The sequence below is a fragment of the Megalopta genalis genome, chromosome 1, assembly GCF_051020955.1.
Source record: "Megalopta genalis isolate 19385.01 chromosome 1, iyMegGena1_principal, whole genome shotgun sequence".
NCBI lineage: Eukaryota > Metazoa > Arthropoda > Insecta > Hymenoptera > Halictidae > Megalopta > Megalopta genalis.
The window spans coordinates 28217996-28243452 of record NC_135013.1 but is presented as its reverse complement, the minus strand read 5'-3'; the positions used below and the strand labels follow the sequence as shown (position 1 = coordinate 28243452).

General features: G+C 46.0%; 1 protein-coding gene across 3 annotated transcripts in view; it reads right to left on the bottom strand.

Moving 5' to 3' along the window:
- Nucleotides 1-19147, bottom strand: part of LOC117222338 (uncharacterized) — a 169840-nt gene extending 150693 nt beyond the window's left edge. For 2 of the 3 annotated variants that reach the window (XM_076524886.1, XM_033473984.2), the window contains exon 1: nt 18492-19147. The gene's annotated coding sequence lies outside the window, so the exon portion shown is untranslated. Of the gene's footprint in view, nt 1-18407 lie in introns of all 3 variants that reach the window. The other variant, XM_076524888.1, reaches the window with a different exon arrangement.
- Nucleotides 19148-25457: the final 6310 nt, after the last annotated feature.

Here is a 25457-nt window from a genome sequence, read left to right as displayed (position 1 = left end):
TCATTGATTATTATATAAATAAAGTACTGAGCTCGGTGCAACTTGCGATGCACTTAGCTATTATGATGGGCAAAAGTATCATTTAGGTGAGGCTGTTAATTAGTATATGATGAAGATAATTTCTAGAGGATATTATTTAATTTAGAATGACATTTAATATTCCTTTAGTAAATGCATTGTTTTAAATCTCCTTTGTAACACATCCTATGCGAAACATGTATGGGTCACTCCGACATAGTTCAGTTTTTAAGTAACTGCCACCCAAAAACTAGCAATGATATTGAGACCGAAACATTTGGGAATATAATTTGAACATTCTAGAACAATGTTTCTTTTATTAGAACTCGATATATCACTTCCAAGTATATCACTTATTCCAGAGTAGAAATGTGGGACATTTTGACCCAGTGTGACGCTGGAGAGTTAATTATAGATGTTATAAAGGATTTGATTAATTATTTAAGAAAGAAATGATGACTTTATGGATTTTACAATGTTGCTTCAAACAGATTCCTAGCCTCTTTCGCTGTACTTTGATTATTTCATTTTTTAAAGTCAGAAATACCCTTCTCTTGTCATCTATGTTAAACATCAAATAAAAAAAAGAGATATTTAAGCGTCCAAGTAAGTCTAAGCATACAATAAATATGAATTCTCTTTCTCTTCTAAGAAATTCTTAAAATTAAAACAATTCCGATCATTCTGTTGAAATAAATTATAAAAAAAAGATTTTCGCACATTATGCCAAAGGAAAAAGTTGTTCAGCATCATTCTCTCAAGAATATATTCAGAAATCATTAAAATCATCCTATGTTGGGATCATCCTTGTACACCAAGCATACACACTCTACCTTGATCGAAGCAAACATGAGTCAAATACGAATTTATTTTCATTCTTAATATTTTTAATAAGTTGAAAATAATCTAACAGCATTGCTGAATTTTTCATCCATGTATAAGGATCTGCAGTCTAATCACGATTTCGTTCACAAAGGGGTGGTTTCCGATAGCTTTTCGCAACGAGGGTGCTACACTATTGGCAGAGGTCTGTCACGTAGACGGACTCAATGGAAAATGAACGTGAAAGGTAGCCCGGTCTCTCCGACACTTTCTGGTCGTCTTAATCAATTTCTGGCAGCATCGTCACCCCGAATAGTGACCTCGTTTCGCCGCGGTGATTGAAGGGGGAGAGTTCATCAGGGAACTGGCTCGGTATCACGTAATGGGCCGGTGTGTTGCACCTACTTATTTACACAAGCAACGTTCCAAGAGTACGCCGTGGTAACATATGTGCTACTGGGGGAAGCCTCCGCGGAGGATTACTATTAGAGTAGACCTAACATTAATTCCGCGTGCGGTAGATTAGGACACTCGCTAGGTTTCCCCTCTGCCGCATATTTTCCCTTGCCGCGTCTACTGTGCGCATTGCTCATCTTCCCTGCTTATGCCTCTAAATTCTCGGCTCTAATTGTCTCATTGCGGATCTTCGTGCAAAACACAAATTGTGCTCGGATCACGAGCTTCGGCAATCGAGGAGAAATTTATACAACGCAATATTAATCTTTGATTTTTATCGCGCTCTTTAACGTCTCCGATGCGTTGTCTAGTCATATTTTGTTTAAATTGATACTTCATTTTGCAACGCCCGATATGGATTAATTGACCTAACAATTTCTATAGAATACACAGTGCGTTCCATTTAAGATCTAAATTTGCTATCTTATTATGAAATGTTTTATACATAATTTAATTGATTCCATGGGTTATACATGGGAAATTTATTTATTTATTTATGACTTTCTTTTGAACAAACTTCTAGATATTTCTAATCAATGACTGCCGTTGTGAAAAGTATACAAAAAGAAGTGGATACTGTGTGGCCGAAAAATAGTCATGCATTAATATATGAGCCGTTTATTTTGAGAGTGACATAAATCACTTTTTCAAAAAGATCGAGTTAATGGTAACACTAATTACAATTGAACGGTATCTTTTCATTTAAAAAAAAAAAGTGACTCATGCCACTTTCAAAATAAACGGCTCATATGTCAGTGTCATTAATTAAAAATTCATACAATGCTCTATAAACACATCAAGTTTGCACTTACAATAATATACAATATTTACTGAAACAATACCTGGTAGATTAAGGGTTAAAAATGTGTTCACGTTCATACAATAAGAAGAATATTCAGATGTTCGATCGAAGGTGAACACTCATGTATCAATTTTCAAATCTCACCACCAATCGGACAGAATTACTAAACATATGTTCGTCTCCGAATAAAAACCAGTCTGGCTGCGATCAAACTGTAAAAATGATTCATCTTCGCCTGTCTCCTTAGACCCCGTTTCCCGAAACGGAAGCCATCATCGTCGCAATAAATCACTCGGGCGAACATTCCATAATAATACACTGTTTGCATAAGTGCGGGCCCTAAACGTCGCGCGCGACGGATTTGCATCGCGCGACGGATTTGCATGGCGCGATGGATTTGCCTATATACCGGATTAATGATACACGAAGAGAGCTCGTTAGGTGGTACGGAGCGCGAGTCGGCTGGAAACGCAGGCTGTGCTTTTAATTAGGGGGTTAATGATTTATGATCGCGCGTCTATCGGGCCGGTATCGCCTTGATTAATCATAATGGTGGGCGATGACGGTTATCCATCAAGCGACAGGTGCGTCGGAAAGAACCGCGATTGTCCTTCGCCGCGTTGGCTCGCGATCTAAACGCGTTCGAAGGGATCGTTTCGACTCGGAGATTGGGATCGAGGAGGGAACTCGAGACACGCGCGAGTCGCTGAACAGAGATCTTAATGGCTGGAATAACTGGGGGGACGCAGCGAGCGGAGAATAATACGGGCTAAGTAGATTACGACAGCCACGGTCAGACAACGCGTACTACCAAGTTCACTTGTTCGAAATGAAAGCCACATTGACACACTTTCCGCGCCGGTTCATTCATACGCACTCGGCGAGCAGCGAACACAATGGGAGCGTTCCCGAGTCCTCGAAGCTTCCCAGCTCCGTTTCGAAAAAGGTACGAGCGTATTTCATTGAAATATCCAGCAAAGTCGTCGGGAAAGGTGAAGGCTCCGGACAGGTGTCTTCGACTTTTTTTCCCCTCCCTCCCTCTCCCCATTGAATATCGATACTTCGCTTTCCTATCCGGCTTGTTGACCCTCGATTTGCTTGCGACTTCGATACTCGAGACTCGCTTTGGTTTTCCGCGGGGCCGTTCAATCTGCGACTCGTTTCGCCCCGACGTCGGAATGGAAATCGAGATTCGTCAAGCTGTTCCGCGGCCTTTGATTTCATCGAGGATCCTTCGACGTTCCTCCGGTGGAAAAAGAAAAGCTGCGAGACTCTTGGGCAACTTGGTTTCATCCTTGCGACTGTTGACTCAGTTTTCTGCGTGATTTTCGTCGCGACGCGTCGTACATTTGTAGAATTTAGGCTAGCGGATAGTGTTTTTATCTTATCTTTGCTCGACAAGGGCGAAAGGATTGTTTTAAGTTGGTTTTGTTAGTATCGTCGAGAACTGTGGTGACTAGATGTTGCGAAGACACTCAAATTAGGTTTTCGGTGAAGACAGCGGGAGAATTTATGAAAATTGTTGCATTACTTTCAATTTATTGAAGCTGTTAATAGGAGAAATATATTCTTATTTCACTTCCGTCTTTTGCCATTTATGCAAACAGTTTTCTTTTCGTACAAAGATCCACGGTTTATTTGTTACAGATTTTTATTGCAGACACACAAATGATTTGACTTCAATTTATTAACTTTTTAAAGACTTTATATCCAATATTAATGTACTTAATTTTTGCGTGTGTGTGTGGGTTGGCTAAATATCATCACCGTATGCGAACACTTTTATGGTAATATGATGTAATTTGTTTCGAGTCTACCAGTATTCATCCAAAGAAATGCGTTACAATTCGACCTGACTCTTTAAAATATGTTTCTATGAATGAAGCACAATCGGACGAATTGAACTGCGACCGGAAAATGCAGAAAATTGGAGAAAACCATAAAGGGATCTTTTGTGCAACCACTCTCAAATAGCGTAGGTCGGGATTCGAACATTTTTTCAATGCTGCAGAAAATATTAACTGTCGTGTGACCGTTGATTCGTGAATGGTTATTGAAATACATATTTCCTTTCTCTGTAATAAAATATACTTCGATGAAGTGAACTACGACTAGAAGAGGATTGAAAAAATTGAAGAGAGGATCGCAGCGGGACTTTCTCTGCAACCATTCTTGAAGAGCATATAGCAAATTCAAACATTTCTAATGTGATAAAAAATATCGGCAGTCTTATTGAGATATATTCTATATAGAAATAAGTATTTCCTTCCGCTATAGTATCATATACTTCGATGAGCCGAACGATGACTAGAAAATGAGGAAAACGGAAAAGAGCCACGGACGAATCTTTTCTGCAACTATCATCGGAGAGCGCAATCCGAACATAAATCCTTCCGCTGAAATAATTCTTCGTTTCGAATTCCATGGGAGATGCCTAGCATCCTAGATGCTAGTCCTAGATGCTAATCTTGGATGTCGGGCCCCAGTTTAACGCACACCCGGTAGACTTTCGCAGCCATTATTCCGTTCCGCGAGGTGAGCCCTCGATTTCCTGTTAGCCGTGGAAGCGTCCTCGGCGGGCCGCAGACGTCGCGCTTTCGCGAAAGCATTTCGATGCAGCCGAAAGGGGCGTATCCTGCCGAAGATTTACTTCCGCCGGCGAAGTATACGCATTACCGGGGGCCAGGATTTATCGCGGCCTGTATACGCTCGCCTCCCATTGAATAATAGCGCGCGCGCGCGCGTTCTCCTACGCTCGGCGAGCGTACGCCGCGGCCATGCTAATTCCCCGTGTAAATAAAGGACTTATCTGCGGGCCGCACTCGTTCTCCAGACGTTATGATATACTAACCTCATTAGCATGAGGCCCTGCGGAGAAGTATGGCTTCAATAACGGCGCGCAGTGCCGGCGCTTCGAGCCCGAACGCGGGAGATCGATGACGCGGTTGAAAGGAGACTTCCAGTTCTTGGTTTAATTCCGTTCACCGATCGGCTGTCAGTCCTTCCGTCGGGGATCGCGTGTGCCGGCGATACCTGCTACCCGTTGGAACGAGTCCGAGTGACGGCGGCTAATTCCGGCACTCGTCGATCAACCTTCTTTCGAGCTTTTTCCGAAACGATTTTCAAAGAGCGCCCCCAGATGCCCGGCGTTCCCGCGAAGTTTCGGGGAATGTGGAACAACGATGATCCAGTGATCCAGTTCTCGCGATTGCGAGCGCTAGAGTTATCCGCGCACGGTAAAACCGGACAGCAGACTGCGCCTCCGAAAAAAGAAAAGGGAGCACCGCTAAAAGTGGACGAGCCAATGTTGCTGCACGTTCGTCTTTCGTTCTGTCGGATTCTTCTGTTCGGCATTCCTTGGTGAAGTGGATCAGCGCGTCACAGGGACCCTGTTCTCTAATTCTGCTTTTGCTTTCAACACTCTGGCCCCGATTCTACGTTGCTCTTCATATTTTCTGCGGCACTTCGTGCCTTCGCCGACGCAGCAGGGTATCGTGGTTGGCGATGTTGTAGAACGGATTTTTCGAATTTAGAGCGTTGGAAGCTCGAATCAAGCTCATTTAGAGTGGCCAACGAGTGGCTTGGCTGGCTAACGAGCCAGTCAAGAGATATCAAACTCGGTCAATACAGCTCTCCAATTTCAGAAACGGTTGTAGTTTACATTGTACCTTAGATCACCGTATTTTATCGCGAAGCAGTTGCTTCATCGCTGCGTTACGCATTCGGCCTTCTACTTTGTGTTCAACGTTTTTTGTAGGCTCTAGACGTGCTTATTAGGAAAGACAATCTTCGAACGAGTAGCACTTCATGGTCAATAATCGTTCTCACAGTCTTCGCTGTGTCCATTCGTTATTACAGCTAGACTCTAAGTCCGTCAAGCTGGACTTCGTACTTAGACCTCCTGTCTTCCTAACAATTTTCCTAGAACCTAGACAGTGCACCCAAACTCGCCACGAAAATCTTCGAATACCGAAACCGATCGAAGACGATCGGACAGAAGATCGGTAAGGCATATTCTGAGGGGTGATCGGTGAAAAATCGAGCCGAATCGAGAGAGCTCGATAAACAAGATAAAGAGACCCGCATGCAACGAGCGCGGAAGTCAGCAGGTCCCGTTAAAGTGCGAGCCGAAGCAGCCACGGGAATTCGTATCGCGTAATATACTAATAATTGCGCGCAGTTGCCGCCTCCTATCGCGGCAGCTGGGTCTGTCACCGCGTCACAGGTCCCGTTAACTTCTCCCCGGCGTGTATATCGAGCATTAATGCCGTCCCGGCTATTACCCGTCCCATTATCGCCAACTGTTCATTCCGTTATCCGGCGTGATCGGCGTCAACTCTTTCAGCCGGTGTCAGTCGCACGCGCAACCTTCCGCTTTGACGGCCGCGCGTCCAGGAGGGCCCCCAGACAGGACACGCGATTGATAAGTCGTCTTCCGATCTCGTCCGAGTTTGCCGATGACGGGGCTCGATCGATTCCGCCGATTGTTCATCCGCTGTGAAGCCGGGTTCTTAGGACGCTCGAGAATCGGCCGTATTGTTTGAACATTCCCGCGGATTTTTTTTTAACGAGACCGACGATGTCGATGATCGAGAGGTTGTCGACGCGGATCCTCGCTTTTGCGGACGAGCTTCGAGCGATGTTACGTAGCATCTTTGTTTGTTTGTTGTAGCTGTAAGTTCGATGGATGGCATTTACATGAAACGGTATTATTTGGTGATACGATTGTGAACGATACATTTGAGGAGTTCGAGTCAGCTGGAACACTCTGTATATGATATACGAGTGCAATTTGCATCACTATACAACGGTGCAACGGTAAACATGTCCGTTTCTGCGAACAAAGTAACTGCGCAAATGTTAAGAACACGCGAATACGATTAAAAGATCATAAAAAAGAAATAGAAGTGACTGCGCTAAAAAGGAGCTTAATAATTTTTATTATATCATGATCTCCGGAGAAATTCTTGCATCGAAATGACTCTATGGCGATCGATCGAAATTATTGTTGTTACTAGAATTGTTCTTAACGAACTCGACTATTGTTCTAACGAGGTAACTACTGTAGCCTAATTTTTGCAGATCTGAAAACGTGTGCACAACTTGAAAAGTGTCTTCGAATAAAAGATATTACAAAATCGAAACAAAAGGATTTCTCGTTTATTATTATTTATCCCAACGATCAAACGAATCAGGACTCGAAGATTGCGGACGAATCGCGGCAGAGAGAATTCTCCGAAAAATGTTTTCCAGCAAGCTCCTGTCACCGGTGCCGCACCAACTGCAATTAGCCGCAGGATCCCGCGGTGTTATTAATTAGCTTGCCGCAAGGATCAGCGACGTGTGTCACCGCGTGACGAAAGTTCGCTCACGCAAGGATAATTTTATTAAGACCCGTAGCTCGACGTTAACCAGCGTCGAAGGCCCCGGCAAAGTTCCTCGCGGGTAGTGACGCGGCGGCGAGTATCGGGCCATAAATTCGGCTGGATATCGGCGAACGGTGTCGGAACCTGCTCGGAAAATTATGGGTTGCCGGAAAATGCGATAGATGATGCCGAAACGAAAACGAAGCGCACGGCCGAGCGTCGACCAATCCCGGGCTTCTTGTGTAACTCGTGCGGCCACTGATTGGAACGGGCGTGGGAGTATCGAATCGATTAGACCGCCGATCGATTGTCGCACAGGGCGCTCTCGTCTCGTCCCGGAAACTCTCGACTATTGCTCCACTTTCGACGGTGCCCGTGATTCCTTTCGGCCCCGCGGACCCCTCTCTGCATCATCTTCCACGCTCGCGGCTCTTCCATCCACTATTTTCTGCACCACTATAGACCGTATTCCATTCTTCTAAGAGATTGCTTCTCGCGTCTCTTTAATTCCATCCCCTCTCGCCCCCTTTAATTAATTCCCGCAACGACGAGTCGCGCGAAATGCACGAAAATGTGTGTTTCATCGATGCACCGGTTCAGCTTCGTCGTAACAATTTCGCCTGATCGCTGTTTGTTCTTGAAATTGCAAGAAACAGAGCAAACGATTTCTATAACTGGTTTTTGGTTAATGCTCCAATTACCGTGCCTTAAACGCGAGCAATGTATATCGTTTTTTAGAACGACGAGAATATTCGATTTACTTAAGACGCAAGTTCCGCGTTGTTTCTTTCAAAATTGTTGAAATTACGATGATTTCTCCGTAGAAAAACAATCGAATAAGTTCGTTCGTTCAGGTGTACATTACAGTGCAAACGTCGGGAAGGCTGAGCAAATTCAGTCTCGTCATTCTTATTGGACAATATACGTCAATGGCTTTTTGTGCGTGGCACGTTCAGTGAAACTTGTTATTTAGCAACTGTGAAGAAAAACATTGGAAAACAGTCAGCTTTATTGGTTTGGAGTGTTTGGAGTGGTTTGCTAGTGTCGAGAAGAAATCATGAGGCAGTTCACAAGTTAGAGACATAAAATTCTACAAGTGTACGCATAGTGCGCGCAGCGACGTAAAGAAGCAGTTTGTCCGGCTGATCGTTTCATTCTGTGTGAACAATGTATTCTGCAAACATGTTTTCCATTGTTTACAGTAAAATATTTAGTGAACGAAATCGTTTGTGTCTCTTATTATATGGATTTGTTGTGTCAATTTGACACACGGAATGGGGGACACACGCTAAGCTGAGAAAACAAGGGCCGGAAGGGGGTTAACAACGAATTGTTTGACAGAGCGTGATTCGAGCGAACGGACTTTGCCGCCCTAATTGCGAATCGCCTTGCCCGTCGAAGCTCGAATTACAATATTCGAATCGATCGTATCTTGAAAACGCTTCACACCGTGAAGCGACGTTGTCGACAAGCGGCGCGCTATCGGCCCCGCTTTTAATTAATACACGGCGCGATGAAAAGCGTAACAAATTTGTAGATTTCATTTAGTAATTACATCCGCGGGCTGAAACGGGGTATCTACGTGTCCGCCGTGTGCCGCGGTGAACGGTATCCGTTTAACAACCCCCTCCCGCTCGAAAAGTATCGTTTACATAGGTGTTCCATTTCCACTTGACGCAATTACGGGCCTGTCCCGTGTTTTTCACCGTGAATTCTTAATGCATCCACGCTCCGGCAGCTCGACATTCGAGAGCCGTCGACCGATGCATCGAAAACAGCTCGTTCCCTATAATTGCCCGGGCAAACGTCGCTTAATTACCTCCTCGGCCGGCATTTAAAACGCGTTTACATAATGCAAACGCTTCGGCGCGGCGCGCGATCTACGCGCCGATACACCCGTTCGAGCGTGAAAAGTGATTCCCAGGGTTTCCAGCGAGACAAGAAAAACGCGCAGAAAGAGAAATATCAATGGATCAGCCGCGCAAGAAAACCAATTCGCGAGGAGCAACGCGGGCTACGGTACCCGCTCGACTCGCCAGCCTCGGTTCGACAAATAACGCGCCGCGTGTTTAACCGGGAACGGATGAATAAATTCAGCTCGTTACATATGGTAATCCAAGGTTATTACGTTCTGCCCGATGCTCATTAAGAAATTAATGGCTCCGATGGACGGATGCTTGATGGGAACAAAGAAACGTTCCCTCGGACGTGTTTCGGGATATTCGAGGTCGAAGGTTCGGAGTTCGATTCGACGGAATTATGGAACTTCGTCGGACTTCGAAGTGGACACATTTATTCAGAGATATTCTTTTATTAAGCATCCACGCGCCTGGCAAGAATTACTGTGCATAGCGATGTTCGGTAATATATTGCGAGACACAGCTGGAAATCTGAAGTTTCTTTGATCTTTTACGAAAGTACTGATTTTGTAATCTTCGATGTACGCTCGAAAGTGTTTTCATAAATTCTTATGAAATTTTAAGGATGATTTTGAATGTAGCAGCATAAATTTGCATTGCTAAATGACATAATAATCTGTGTATCCCGGAGAAGCGGAAGTTTTTAAGGATTAAAAACTAGCAGAGACTAGGTGAAGAACTTGTGCAAATTTATTCTACGAGTATAGCTCATCATTTCTCGATTCGTTGTTTTTTAATTAAATGGCACTTTCGGTTATTAAGTTACGTGGAATATCACTTTTCTGAGTTTCAATTTCCAAGAAAAATAATCTGGAACATCTACGTGGAGGGATCAACACGGAAACTCAATTAAGGTGTTCGTCGGTAAAGAATCAAGCAAACGAGCTACCTTCGTAGTCCTATGAATTACCGAGTCATGCAGCCGCATCCGGATGCAATATAGATGTCTGATTAATACTTTCATCGCATTGTATAATTTTCAATGAGGACTTAGATCATTCGTATTATTCCAGCTACGATGAATGTAAATACCGAGATCGGTATCTATCACGAGCGGAATATTTCTCGGTGATATAGATCATTTGAGTCGTTGCTTTAGCAGATTAGCTTGGACTCGTAATTGCCGGTTGTATTTCATTTAATCTCTCAGCTTGCAATTGGGATCAACGCGATACCACGAATTTAATATATTTCGTTCACATCAGGCTACGCGCTATGCATTAGCATTCTATTTCGGAGTATTTAACGTTTGATATATGCGACAGATAAATATCTGCAATGTATATGAACGTAGGTAATTGCAGAATGGAAAATTAGCAAGCTCTTTAATTACCGGAGAAAACACGAACGAAGATTACTATCATTAATTCTCGAAGGATTCACCTGCTATCCTCTCAATAATGCGAGAACAAATGAACGTCTACTTCGAACGCCGGTCACTTAGACGTTGCCAATTGGAAAAATGTTAATATGCCGTGCTGGCGATTGCATCCTCAAGGACACACATACGTGGTAAGTGGTAAATATTCTTCCGATAAAGAAGCTCAATGGCATCACAGAGGAATATCAATTTTCTCAACGAGTCGACATTTTCATCCGTTTCTATTCTACGCTTCGCTTCTGCATAATTTTCACAAAAACTTATTCGCGGACGGGTTTAACGATTCTCCGATTAACTGTCCTGCAATTTCGCGTTGTAAAGAAGTTCGAAACGAGAGATCGGTGCCGCAATTGCATTTACTCAAAACGACCAACAAATTTCCGTCCGTACTCGTTTCGCTTCGCTTCAACGCGAGCAGAAGCTGGTATCGTTTCTGTTTACGTCGACTGTCTCGTCGATTTGTCCGTGATTTCGCTTCGCGCAGAGGTTCGGGAAGAGATCGGTGGCGAAACTGCAGTATTGCTCGGAGCAACAACTGCAGCCGGGACGCGCGCAACGTTGAAAATCGGCAGTGCAGCCCGTCGTCGTGCACGCTGGCTGCGGTAATATCCCCGGTAATGGACACTGGCGCGACGCGGGCAACCTTGAAGAGATAAATTTCGCGATAACGTCGATAATTAACGCCGGTAATGGTCGTTATTATACGAGGGTATAAGGGAAAAACGTTTCAGAAACGCATTTCGAACCGATGAACGCGTTAATCGCGCGTCGCCTGCTCGCCTTGCCGCGACTTTTGTCGTTTTACCTACGGGGACAAAGGCGACGGTGGAACCGCTCGCGGTTGCGCAATTCGATCCTCCCGTGATCGCGGAAAGAACAGTCACGTAATTGAGGAAGCGGCCGACACGCTGCGTTCCCCTAACGTTCCTCCGCGACTGGCTTATGTGTTGGAGGAACAACGTTACTGTCGATAAACCTTCCAGAAACACTGGCAACTCACGAGACTTTACGCACTCACGGCAGTTCTCTGTTCGATCATTTCGAAAAGAATGCACGCAGATGAAGTTCTCGAACATTCGCTGCGGATCTTTACGCATTTGCAGCATCTTCTTTGCAGAGTATAAGAGATAATGCGCGCTGTTATAATGAACACAGTTGGACCTCGATTATTGGACAGCGTCGAGGAAACGCGAGCGTGTGGATGACACAGCAGTTATTCAATTACAATGTGAAATTGAATCGTTGCTAACAGCAAATACCGTTGTATGTCAAAGGTCAGATATCGAAGGTTCGGATAATCGAGCTCCTAGCTTGATGTTCTCCCGGTCGGCAAACTAATTTGTCGAGACGGGATTTTGCACGAAAAATCTAAATATTCTGCGTCAATTGCAAGGAACAGTGGTTTGCGAAGAAATTATAATCCATCCTCTTGATAGTCGTAACGATTAGAAAACGATACGACGAAATTTTAAACTCTTCTGGTATTCTCACCGTTTCGAATTTCACCGTCGGAAATGCATCGAATCGAGCAATCTGACAATTCCGGGTAATTGCGTAGTAAATAATGTCCGTTTCTTTGTCGCTTAATGTCGATGGAGGACGCGCTCCGCGTTCCATTGTTCCGAGAGATAAACCGATGACCCAAATAGCTTGGGCCTTAAAGGAAAATCCAAATTGGACGACACACCGCGAGCGCGGCGATGCCGTGACGCGCGGATAATTGGCGGCGGCAATTAACGGGCGCAATGTCGCGCCGTAAAAACCGAACAAAGCAAATGGCACGAAATGTCAGGTGGATTGTCGACCCAGAAGGGTTCTGTAAATAACAACTTTCTAGTTGATTGTCTCGTAATTATCGCAATTGAAACCGGTCGGCGTTAGTAGATGACGCGGGACGCGGCGATCGCTTCTGCCGCTAGACAGACAGGATTGCCAGCAAAACGCGATAATTGCGATAATGTATCGGTGCGCGTATCTCGAAATGTTGCATAAGCCCCGTTGCAATCGTAACGCCATTCAAGGTGTTTATTACACACGGCCGTGTCGCGAAACACCGACACGCTCGCGAACTTCGTTCATTATATCGTTTCGAAGGATCGTCTGCTTTGCTCCACTTTTTCCTTCGGCGGTGACGCTTCGCCTGTTAGTATGTATACGCGAAACGGTTTCGTGCGTCAATTATCAACGGTCAATTGTACGTTTATTCGGCGTCGCTACGTCAATCAACGTGCTCGATCACTGCCTCGTTACGTCGACCCGCGTTTAACATAATGCGCAGCCCAGTCATCGACGATTTACGCCGAAATGTCTTTGCTGAAATGTCTTTACTCGAGGCGAGGAAATGTTTGGAGAAAGAATCTTCGACGATCTAGGTGAGCAAGATTGTTTTCTCGAGGTTATGCTATATTTATAATATATAATAATATATAATAATATATCTATATTATCTGTAATATATATAATAATATATCTATATTACCTATAATATATAATAATATATCTATATTATCTATAATATATAATAATATATCTATATTATCTATAATATATAATAATATATCTATATTATTTACAATACATAATAATATATCTATATTATCTATCAATATCATCAACATCGTTATTGGTGTTGCTAAAAAACCGACACTCCGTCGTTAACATTTTCGTTGCATTTTCCCAAAACAGGAATCATCTGATCGACAAAAAAGACTCGATAGAGCTGTTCTAGGGAATGATCCGCGAAAATGTGAAATCGCGTAAGAATTTACGGGACGATTTTCAGTCCAAAAATAGAAGTGGCAGATGGACGGCAGGGAAATTGACGTTTCGACGCAGGAGCAGCAGCAGCAGACGGTCCCGCGATGGAATCGTCTTCGGAAGCGTGCAAACGGTCTCGCGAGACCGAGCGTTTTGCAAGCGTAATTGGCGGGCCGGATCGGGCTGAGAGATTGCATTGTGGGGCGAACTGGCGCGTAAACAAAGATCAGCTTTCCTCTCGGCGCCGTTTCGCAACGGGGGCCGTTGGTTTCGGCTATCGACAGAGCCGATCGGGCTCGCCGATCCGCGATATCGATTCGCAACGGGGGATTCCGCGGTTCGCGCGCGTTTGCGAAATCGGCGGGCGCAGCTGCCGCGCGATATATTTAAGCTGCGGAGACGGTCTATTGGTAAACGGACCGGAATCTGGGCCAGTTACAACACCTGTCGGCGAACACGACCCGGTCGAAACCTTTTTGCTAAGCCGAGTGCCAAATTTCCCGTCGCCAAAACCGCGATTCCAGCGCCGGCGGCGGTGCGGCGCACCTCGGCGCTGATATTTGGCACGGGCATACGAGATTTTCGATCGGCCCACCGTTCGGTACGTGCAAAATAACCGGGCACGTTGTAATCTGATTACACGACCGACCAAATGTAACTGTAATTCCGCTGCCTATTCCTCTAATGCCGGGTATTGTTGATTACAAGGTAGTCGGTTTGTTTAAATATTAGTTGCGGCCTGATAGTAATTAAGGAAATTACGGAGAGGTGAGTTGTGATCGAATCTGCTACAGTGAAATTTTAATTACGCGGTCTGAACAGAGTAATATAAATATTCGGATGTTAACACGTTCGTTGTCAGCGTCACTGGTAGTACGTAATTATATTTATTGTATTTATCGTATTAAATACATCGTATCTTCTTGCAAAATATGATAAAAATGTCGTCAAAGAGAAGCTACAAATTCTGTAAATATCATGTTATTTGTTACAATTTTAAGTAATAATGTTCACGGAATTAATTTGACGTTCGTCACGCGAAATATAAAATCGTGCTTGTCACACATGTGCGACGCTGGTAGCGGACGTGTTAAAACAGTTACCTAATTGCAGTGCCAGATTGCATCTTTAGTAATTTGTGCTGTAAATCGTTTTGCATAATGGTTGCCATAGATTGAGCTGATTATATGTAAGAAGTTGTTACATAATAGATAATCTTGATATTGGAGGACCAGGTGCTCGACGTATATATTTCGTTTTGCTTTTTGGCAGACTGCAGATCTTCGCGCAGAGGAGAAATATGCTAAGGCAATTAGTGGAATTTTAGATTGCCTCACAATGAATTTCTAATCATATATATATTTTTTATTTATTCATTTCTGTTATAAATGCATGAGATCTGAAGCTTAGGTATTAGCGACGTGTAATTGGATTACTAGATTAACTTGATGAAAGAATTCTAAAACAAAACAAAAAGAACCGGTCATTCAACTGGCATTGGTAGCCTGGTGAAATAGTTCGTGGAACGATCAATCATTCGCGTTATCTGATAAATATGATCGACGTACAATCGCTGTAGTTTTCTGTCATTCGATTATTACATTAAGAAAATTACAAGGAAAAATTTCAATAAAAGCCTCACAGAAAAATCTCCATCTATCCTCGAGTTGTTTCCTAATTTCCTCCGAGATCGAGCTACATTATCTAGCTAGGGTTTCGCGTGTTTCGCCGAGCATGTATCCACGAGCGAGAAGATACACGATCGTACGTGTCGAAAATATCACAATGCACGTTCTACGTACCCCTTTTTGTTTCGATAACGTTGCGGGACGCGCGCTGATTTAATGGCACACAGTGACGCAGCCGGCGAACAATGTGCGCGGCGCGCGATACAAATTACAACTGTCAGCGGAGACACTCGTAAAGCGCCAATGACGATCCGATCTTCACGCCTACTCGGCCATAAGTCAATATTTACGATGCGGTTAATGCGGGAGGGTGAGAGCGACGCATACGGTTCGCTGGAAAATTTTTTTTGTTCGACACCCCTGCGCTGGAAAATTCAACCGTCTAGTTACCATAAACTCATCAATCTCCCCCGACGTCATAAATCCCCCGATACACGCAGTGTTCCTTTGAACCGAGCAATAAACTGTTTGCTCGGGAATATAAAAGGCTTGGCCACGTATTGTCTTCGTTGAAGCTTCATTATCGGTCTAGTAAACTCGGCAAATAAATACGACAGAAATCGGTCCTTGACTCTTGGCACAGATCGTATACAATGGAACACTAGGTCAATTGTCATGTTCATGTGACATGCATTATTGTTTTCATCTTGTAGTTCATTGTCTTAAATTCGTTAATTTGGATTAAATGGGACTTTCGATTGAGATCATTTGCATCAAGTGCCTTTTCTCTAGCTTTCAATGAAGTATAACCCGATTCATCTACTTGAAGGATTAACACGAACATCCAATGTTAATTGAAGCATTCGTGGTGTTATAATTACGTTGCGAATATTTATACCAAATAAAAATTCTTCGAGATGGAAAAAACAGAAATGGAATACAAAGAAATTGTTTCCTTGAGCGATTTTGTTAAGTTGAAAATAGCGTAGTAATATTATTAAATTCTCCTTTCGTCTTCGCGATTTTATATGTGACTCATTTTTGTCACGAACGCATAACATCTGCAGTTTAGTTATCAGTTACTCGAGTAATCCGTTCACGCTCGTGTCGGTATTTTATTTTCCTCTGAAAAAACGACCCTGAAGGGTCGTTTCCTTCTCAAGTAACGCGAATTCAAAAGTTGCTTAATCAGGCAAACGGCACGTTTGAATAAGTGAAAGTTAAAGAGACAGCGGATCGAAGACAGCAAGATGACGATGACAAAAACTTGACGAACGCGAAATTGTTGCATAACCCACAAAACGAAGCTAACGAGACAAAACCGACCAATTTGACTTCTCGTCGAACCGGGGTATCGGATCCCGCACGGTAAAAGAACACTTGGTCCTCGGATATCACATTCCACGTGACCACATTGATCCGCGGCTCAGGTGGGCGCTGTTATCTCCTCTCTCGAACTTCATCCCAGCCTTTATCACATACCAACTGTTCGTTATCGAAAGTGTCCCGCGCTATCGCCGCGTGTTTGTCAACAGTGCTGCATATCTTGGCGAGTGTGTGTCGCGATTACCTTCCTTTTCGAAAGGAACCTCGCGTGTGCACCTGTTCTCAGGCGTCCGTGTAAACGTCGGTCAAAGAGTCGCACAGAAGAGAAAGTGTAATCCGCACGGTCTACCAAACTATAACAAAGCATGGTAGAAAGAAGGAGGTCTGAAAAATCGTAAGGCATCGATGACCCCGACGGAATGTCCGCGAAGAAAGGAAAGCAGCCGCTGGAAAATACCGAGCACCTCGCAGCGAGTATCCTATAGAAGATTCCCTACGATCCCGTTCCCATGGCAGCGCTGGCGGAGCCTCGATTAGGCGCATACAATATCCAAGCTAATCCTGACAGAGAGCAACGTCATATGGTATCTAAGACTGGCCAGACACCTACGGATTTGGGCCTATGGATCTCCGTCGAGCATCCCCAAAGCTTGCACAAACCGAACGGGGACTCATCGACGCAAACTAAAAGTAAACAAAACCAGGAGACATAAAACGTAGTCCACCTGGCATCCCAAAGGACCGAAGGACCGAAGGATCCTGTCAACTCGATACAACACTGAGAACCCTAACCAGAACGATCCCTCTGAACATAAAAGTTATCTAAGAGTGGCCATAGACACCTACGGATTTGGGCCTACGAATCTCCGTCGAACATCCCCAAAGCTTGCACAAACCAAACGGGGACTCATCGACGCAAACTAAAAGTAAACAAAACCAGGAGACATAAAACGTAGTCCACCTGGCATCCCAAAGGACCGAAGGACCAAAGGATCCTGTCAACTCGATATAACACTGAGACCCTAACCAGAACGATCCCTCTGAACATAAAAGTTATCTAAGAGTGGCCATAGACACCTACGGATTTGGGCCTACGGATCTCCGTCGAGCATCGCCAAAGCTTGCACAAACCAAACGTGAACTCATCGTCACAAACTAAAAGTAAACAAAACCAGGAGACATAAAACGTAGTCCACCTGGCATCCCAAAGGACCGAAGGACCAAAGGATCCGGTGAACTCGATATAACACTGAGAACCCTAACCAGAACGATCCCTCTGAACATAAAAGTTATCTAAGAGTGGCCATAGACACCTATGGAATTGGGCATACGGATCTCCGTCGAGCATCCCCAAAGCTTGCACAAACCGAACGGGGACTCATCGTCACAAACTAAAAGTAAACAAAACCAGGAGACATAAAACGTAGTCCACCTGGCATCCCAAAGGACCGAAGGACCAAAGGATCCTGTCAACTCGATATAACACTGAGAACCCTAACCAGAACGATCCCTCCGAACATAAAAGTTATCCATCGCAGCAGCTACTCACTAGATCGGACCATCGACACCCAGGTTCTCCGAAGGTCCGCGATCATCCGCGGAACAAGCTATCCCCCGGCGGCTAGTGCGCATTAACACTTTCGCGGCTACTGAAGCTTGCTCCTCCCTTACCTCGGCACTCTCCGTCGCGAGCCTCGAACGACCAAGGATCCTCGCGGATCAACACCACCAGGTAGATCACTGCACCACGTTCCCGATCGATCGACCGCGCGCGCGTCAGTAGCAGCGAAAGTGGTAAAGTGGCACACCCGTTTCCGGCAGCCAGTGGGCGAGCATGATCATAGGTGGTCGGCGTCGTCGCCAGTGGTAGCACGAGGTCGCGGGTAAACACACTCGCGGCTCGGGATCCTTCTCGCGGGGGCTAGGGCCTACCTGTTCTACCCTGGGCAGAGCTGGACCATCACAAGAACGTACACGAGAGGCCGGACCTTGCACAACACGCGCGCGTATACACACCTTGTTACGCACGTGTTCTTGACAGGAGGGAAACGTGGATCGCGTGTGCCGGCCCCGATCAGCTTGCACTGCCCGCGGACACCCGCGGGTCGCTTCCTTTATCCTTGGTAGCCGGGAAACGGCGTCGGAGGCGGCGGCGGCAGCGGCGGCGGCCGCGCGGATGCGATCAGGCGGCGCGTGTCGTCTCTCCTCTCGCACGCACGTGTATGTTTACGCGTGCGTTTGGCTGTGTGTCGAGTGTAGGTGAGACCGTGTTTCACTGTTTGGTCGAGTCTGTGTTCCGGTGTCTCTGTTTACGCGTGTGTCTACGCGTGTTTCAGTGTGTGTACGGTAGTATGTGCATGTGTATGGGTGTATGTGTGTGTATGCATGTGTGTATATATGTGTGTGTGTGTGTGTATGTGTGTGTGTGTGTGTACGGGAGCGCGAGAGTGTGTCGAGAGCCGTGACAGCGTGCACGGTGGTGGGCGAAAGAGCTGGGTCGGTTGAGGTAGTGTGCGGCTTGTGGGAGCGTGGGTGGCGGCGACGACGTGCCGCCGCGGCCTCGGTCTGTCGGATCGGACGCGCGTCGACGCTGATTACGGCGAGAGAACGTGATAGCAAGCGAGGAACGGTAACACGCAGCTCGGTGTGCCAGCGGAGACTGCCGGGTTCCCCTCGGTCTCACCGAGTGCTGGCCGGTATAGTGGAAAGATATATAGAACGCCTCGTAACGTGTGTATACACTGCTGCTGGATTCTGAACGGTCGGGCATGGAGGGGTTGGTCGGGAGGAAACGAGTCGGCGGGTACGTGCGGCTCCAGAGGGGGAGGGAAGCAGCGCCAGATAGAGAAGGAGAGCGAGAGAGAAAGATGGAAGAGGGAGGAAGAGAAAGAGTAAGAGGGGAGGATCGGGAGAATCCCGCGAGGGGAAGAGTTAGTGATAACAGAGAGCGCGCGAGGGTGCGACGCGAGGGGAGGGTTGCACGCTCTAGGCTCTGTGACCTAACCCGAGTCATCCTGGATGTACAATGCGCGACGCCGACGGGAGTGGAGGGGGGAACGGAGTCGTGTGGTGGGCTGGTTGCCGGTGGTGGGGAGAGTGCAAGGGCGAAGTGGTGGGGGAACAGTGAACGGGAAGAGGGGAGGATGGTGGTCATTAGTGCTACTGGGACACGGAAGCGAATCCTCGCTACCCTCCGACCCTCTCTACGGCCCGTTTCGCGACCCGGTACCGGTAACCACCCACTCTTTCCCACCTCTTTCTCGCTCTCTTTCTCCCAGTTTCTTCTCTTTCCTGCCGTATAACTCGCCGCTCTTCTCCTGTCCCGTTCTCGTAGCCACGCGCTTCCTTCTCGCGCTTCCCGTCGAGAGTGCACGTAACAAGCGGCCCGGGGGTGTGCCTGCACCCTGCACCCTGCAGCTGCTCGCCACCAACCCCGTCCCGACAGAGCCGGCTACGAGAGAGCACGCGGCGCGATTAGGCCGCGCTCGCGACCTCGTCCTTGCCTTCCAACCAAGATCGGGGCCGTTCCGTTCCCTCGTTCGTACTCGCTTGTGCTCGCTTGCACCAGGCCGTTCTCGCTTGCGCTCGCACTCGCACTCGCACTCGCTTGCTCGCTCGCTCGCTAGCTGCGCGCGGTTTTCTTTGAGCGCGACACCACAGCACGGAATGCGTTGACCCTTTCGACCGGCCACGAAGACACCGTAGCCGTCTTTGCCGTGCCCTGGACCGACCGAGATCAAATCGCCGGCGATAACCCTCAACACCTGTCAAAGCACCTTTCAAGCCTGTTTACACGGCCGAGGGGTCACGCTTGCTCCGATAAGGAAATTACGACGCCGCTTTCAGTGTCAAGTTCGGTGGCATTTCGGACTGGCCTGCCGGAAGTTTGGCTACATAGAATTGTAACTTGCTCAATGACGGCGCTGGGGTAAGTACTCAGCGGTCTAACACGCGGTCCTCTTGACAGGGCAGACCTTTCAGGAAGGGTACACTTGTTCTTGAAGAAAGAGGTGCGACCTCGAGTCGCCTGTTATACTTAAAAAGATTGTCTACATTTGAATCATGTTTCGTCGAATGATTCACAACAGATGTCTGCGCAACTTCGACACCATCTGGGGTTTGTCCGTTGGGAACACAAAGAGGCTACTCAATCTTTGTCCTCGTTATAAATTAATCGAAAGCGAAATTATTTAACGACGATTGTTAGAACTGGCCGGAATAATGAATGGCGACGCGTAATACAGACAGGGTCTGTTTATATTGCGATTCGAACTCGAATTCAAACTCTAAGATTCATCTTTTTACGGACGACATGACTTCGAAATTTTGAGGCTCTGGAAGGGAAACGCAAAAATAAGTCTGAAAAATACGGCTTCGCTTTCGAGAAAGAGGAGAACAGCGACCGACCTCTGTTCGAATGAACTTTTATGAACCCCTTGCCGCATGTTCTATTAAAAGCTACATTGATTTCAATTTGTTTATAGTTAGTGATTTATATTTAGTGTATGCGAACGTTTAATCCAGTGGTCAAATATTGCCAATAAAGAAGTATAATTCTATTTCGGTATCGAAGAAATTAATAATATTTAGGTTCTATAAATCCTGTTCGCGATCTTCAGAACGAGTCTGGCATGATATTTTGAGGAAAAGAGTTAAACATTCGTTACAGGTATTTATGGATAAACCTTCACGACAATTATATTGAGTGTATCAGAACGATCCACCGAGTAAATTTTGGACGTCTCGTCCATGAAGTGTAACATCGAAACTAATCGATTTCGGCTTCTACTACTAATCGGCTTCCAATTAGAATTTACGCAAACAAAGGTATTCCGAGAGTTCAAAATACATCGTGCGCTTCATAGGAGAACGCTAAAATTCGTGCACGATTGAATCGCCTCCGGAGTCGAGTGTTTCAAAGATGGCAGACGCTGCGGCCGGGGTTTCGAATCCACCCGGTGCATTAAGATGCTCGTAAGCAAATCCGAGCGCTATATATTTCCGAGCGGTGCGAGGATCGATAGGAAGCACGGGGATTTAAAGGCCCGTAATTGATTTCCTGCCGCGGGTCGGTCGGTCGCTGGAATTCCATTCTGCAGACGCCCTTTACCCTTTCACGGGGCTCCCCGGATCAGCCCACGCGTGCTGGGCGTGGCGAGAAATCATTCCGTGACCGAGAAAACCTGGAAGATCCTCGTCGAAGGTCAAACGATCATTCGTGGTCGCCGCCGAGGGTAGAGATCGCATCTCGTCTCCCTTCCTGCCGGGTAGCAATATTGATCAACCGTTGCAGCGGACGAACTTTGACATTTGCGGCGTTATTGTGGAACAAGCTGCGACCAATTGACGGAAAACGGTGCGTATTCCGCGCGGCCCAGAACCGGCCAGATGCATTCGCGTGCACTGCCAGTCAAAATATGCGACCGGTGACCTTTCGCACGGTAAATACGCATTCTCGTCCGATGGCCGAGGATGATATTGGCCCGAGTGAAGTCCTCCGCAAACGAATACTTTTCTTTTCCCTCGACATTTTATCTGGCGAACCAGTATCGTGGAAAGTTCCGCGGAACCGAAGTAATTTGCTTAGGCAAATAAAGATTGGAGAACCGAACTGTACTGCCAGCACCCTTTCAAGGTTTTTATGTTCTCAACTTCTGGCGATCCTGGTCCTTTCGTTTCGATCGCCGTGCGCGTTTGATTAAAAAATAAGACCCATTAGATTGAGTTATTTCGAGACGTTGAAAGGTCTAAATTACCAGACGCCGAATGAACAAAATTTTGCAAAAATTCCAATTCCACGAAATAACGAAATAAAAATTAAATAACGATGTGCTCTAACCAGTTCGCTGGTTTTCACGAGGTATGCTCGTCGCGAAGAAATGTCCTTCGAACAGCTCGAAAAGACTGGACTCGTTAGAACCAGTTTGAAAAAAGTTATTCCGTTTCAAGAGATGCACGCAGACTTTTTCCACGGAGTGTATATCGTCTCCTTTTAAAAGCATTTATCGAAGGTCGCGCGGAGAAGCATTATATAAAGATCTCCGCGGTGTACAAAGGAATAGAAAGAAGCCTAGTGGACCGAGGAGCTGGTCTTTGCGAGTCCGAACAATGCCATTTAGCCGAGGAAAGAGGAAGAATCGAAAGCTGCTTTTGTTGCAGGGCTGCTCGTTGAGGTGAATTGTTTTTGATAGTTGTAAAACGGCCGGCAGCACGTGTTGTTGCTCCTCGTCGGAGGGGCAACAGTTCCCGTCAACAACGGCTCTCTCGATATAACCATTAAGCCGATGTCGAACGAGTCGTCAGCGTTTCGAAGCGCTTGGGTCAAGGTTCCGATATTGTCGCTGCTCGGACGCCTTTCGCCGCGGCCGCTCAAGGTGGCTCTTGTCAGCGCGGCTGATTCAGGCTGATCCCACCGGCTTCCGTGTATTGACACCCGAGCATCGAGCGGAGCGGCCGCGTCCGTAATTCTATAATTAAGCGCGACTTTAATTGGAGTTCACCGAACGAATCTGGGACGCCCACTCGTCGTTCTTTCGCGGCGCCCTTGTGTTCTCAATACACGAGGGTGATATTCGAGGGCGCGTCACGTGGCCCCGCAGGGGAATCGATGCCGATGGACGATCCAGATTTATCTCGCGATACGCGGGAGCTGATATCCCGAACGCTGTTTCCGCTGGCACACGCACGCGTCCCGTACTTCCGATCGTTCCGATAAGCGAGACGGTCCACGAACTTCCTTTCGTACCTGTTATTACAGTTTTCTGGGGACCAGGTCGAGCGGTCTTGTGCTTCAACAGTTTTCTTGGAAGCATCGCTTTTGATGTTGAATATTAGATTGCAGATAAAATGGGAAGTCCTTATCGTTGAAACTGTCGGGCTGGTAAAAGTGACCCATTTCAGATTGATTACACTTTCCTGAAGTTACTGAGGTGGCTTCAAGCGCGACCTTGGGGAGTAATATTTTTCTGGACTCGTTTTTCGGAGACGAACATTATAGAACAAAACTTTCTGTCGCATCAACTGGACTCGCGCTGCTGTTTAAATTGCGCCTGTTCATTGATGAATGCATAAAATAGTCACTGGACACATTGAATCGCTTCGATTTAACCCTTTGGCATACAATGACGTGTAGGAGGCGGCTTTAGATGCACAATTATCGTAATATTAACTAATTTATCAAATGACATTGGAAGTATAAATTGAAGAACACAATTATCTTATATATATTTATTCGTTATGCATATTTATTATACACGTGTATCATATACATATTTGTTATATATATTTATTTCTTGTGCCGCAAAAATTATCCAGAGTCCAAACAATTTATCGAATAGAGTAAAAACTGTAATGTTAAAATAATTTCTTGTACAATTAATACATTCACATTGTTAGCTTCTTTCAATCATTTCACTGTTTCTCGCAGTCCATGTAATAATCACTAAAAATATTTGTTCGTCAATCTGGACAAGCAACTCCATGTATGAACAACATCGACTCATGTTTCATTTATGTGCCAAGGGGTTAACGACGTGTTAAACGAGTTTCGTTTCGGTCGTCTTGCGACAGGAAATAAAGGCTGACGCACCGTCACCGAGACGACCGAAGAGTCGACGACGTGTCGTCGATTAGCCAGTGCGGAACGTCTTATTGTTAGACGGCTTACGGTACATCGTGTACACCGTTCCGGTAGAACGCGCGTAGTCGCAGGTGCGTACGACACTCGCGTGACATCGTGCCGCTTGTTCGCGGACAAGCCGAGTGCGAAATAGGTAGAGACATAGGGGGAGAGAGAGAGAGAGAGAGAGAGAGAGAGAGAAGAGCGAGAGAGAGAGTGAGAGAGAGAGGAGAGCGAGAGAGAGAGTGAGAGGGAGAGAGGGTGAGAGGGAGAGAGAGAGAGAGTGAGAGGGTGAGGGCGAGGGAGAGAGAGAGAGAGAGAGAGAAAGAGGGTGAGAGCGAGAGAGAGAGAGAAAGAGGGTGAGAGCGAGAGAGAGAGAGAGAAAGAGGGTGAGAGCGAGAGAGGAGAGGGGGAGACAAAGAGAGACAGAGCCAGAAACTCGCCGATGGAATGTGCAGTTTAATTGAAACACGCTCGGCTAATATGCATACGATTATACGGCGGTTTAGGTGCGTGCGTGCGTGCCGGCCCTGGTTTTAAGGCTCGCGGCTGAATCTCGCGTGCGGTAATAAGAGGAGTTGAAACGGCGCGGCGTGGCGGCTAACACGCGTGGAAATTCATAATGTACTTACTTTGTTAATCGTATGCTAAACAGCCGCCGCCTGCGATTTGCCAAGCTGTCGCACGCCGGGGAACCGTGCAATGATTTAACCGGCTGTATTTTTGCTGCCGGGTTTTCTCCATCGACCAGGCTCGCTCGTGACCGAAGACATTTCGTGAAAACCTTTCTGTGTTCAGATACAGCTGACCGTCAGCTCCAATCGAAACTCCTGTTTCTTTCTTATCATACTACACTTGTACTTGCTTATTGTTACGCTGCTTTTATCGATCGCCTAATTTGTACGGCAGTGCTTTCTTCTTTAGCGTGCTTGGTTCGTGAGTAGTTTTTCCCGTGTCATAAATAGCGTGTACTTGTGGGGATGCGCACTATTTAGGAGTGTTATGCTGTTACTATTGTAAACATTTAGGATATGGAGCTACCAATAAAATGTCATTGTACCTATAATGTGCATAAGGCACTGTCACTATAATGTGCGTAGTAGATTTATACTAACATTACGAACAGTTTCGATATTGAGCTAATAATAAGAAGTCATTGCGCTAAGTGCTTAATGGATGTACCCAAATATGCGTTACTATTGGGTTAGCAACTAAGTAATTGCCGATTTGTTCAATGAAATCAAAAATTTTTTTTACTTGGAATGGAGTTTAATCTGTAATGTATTTTCCATTTTGTTCGATGACCTTTTGCCATCTCTCTGACAACTTGAAAATTCCACGCTCGTAGAAAGTCTGATCCTTTT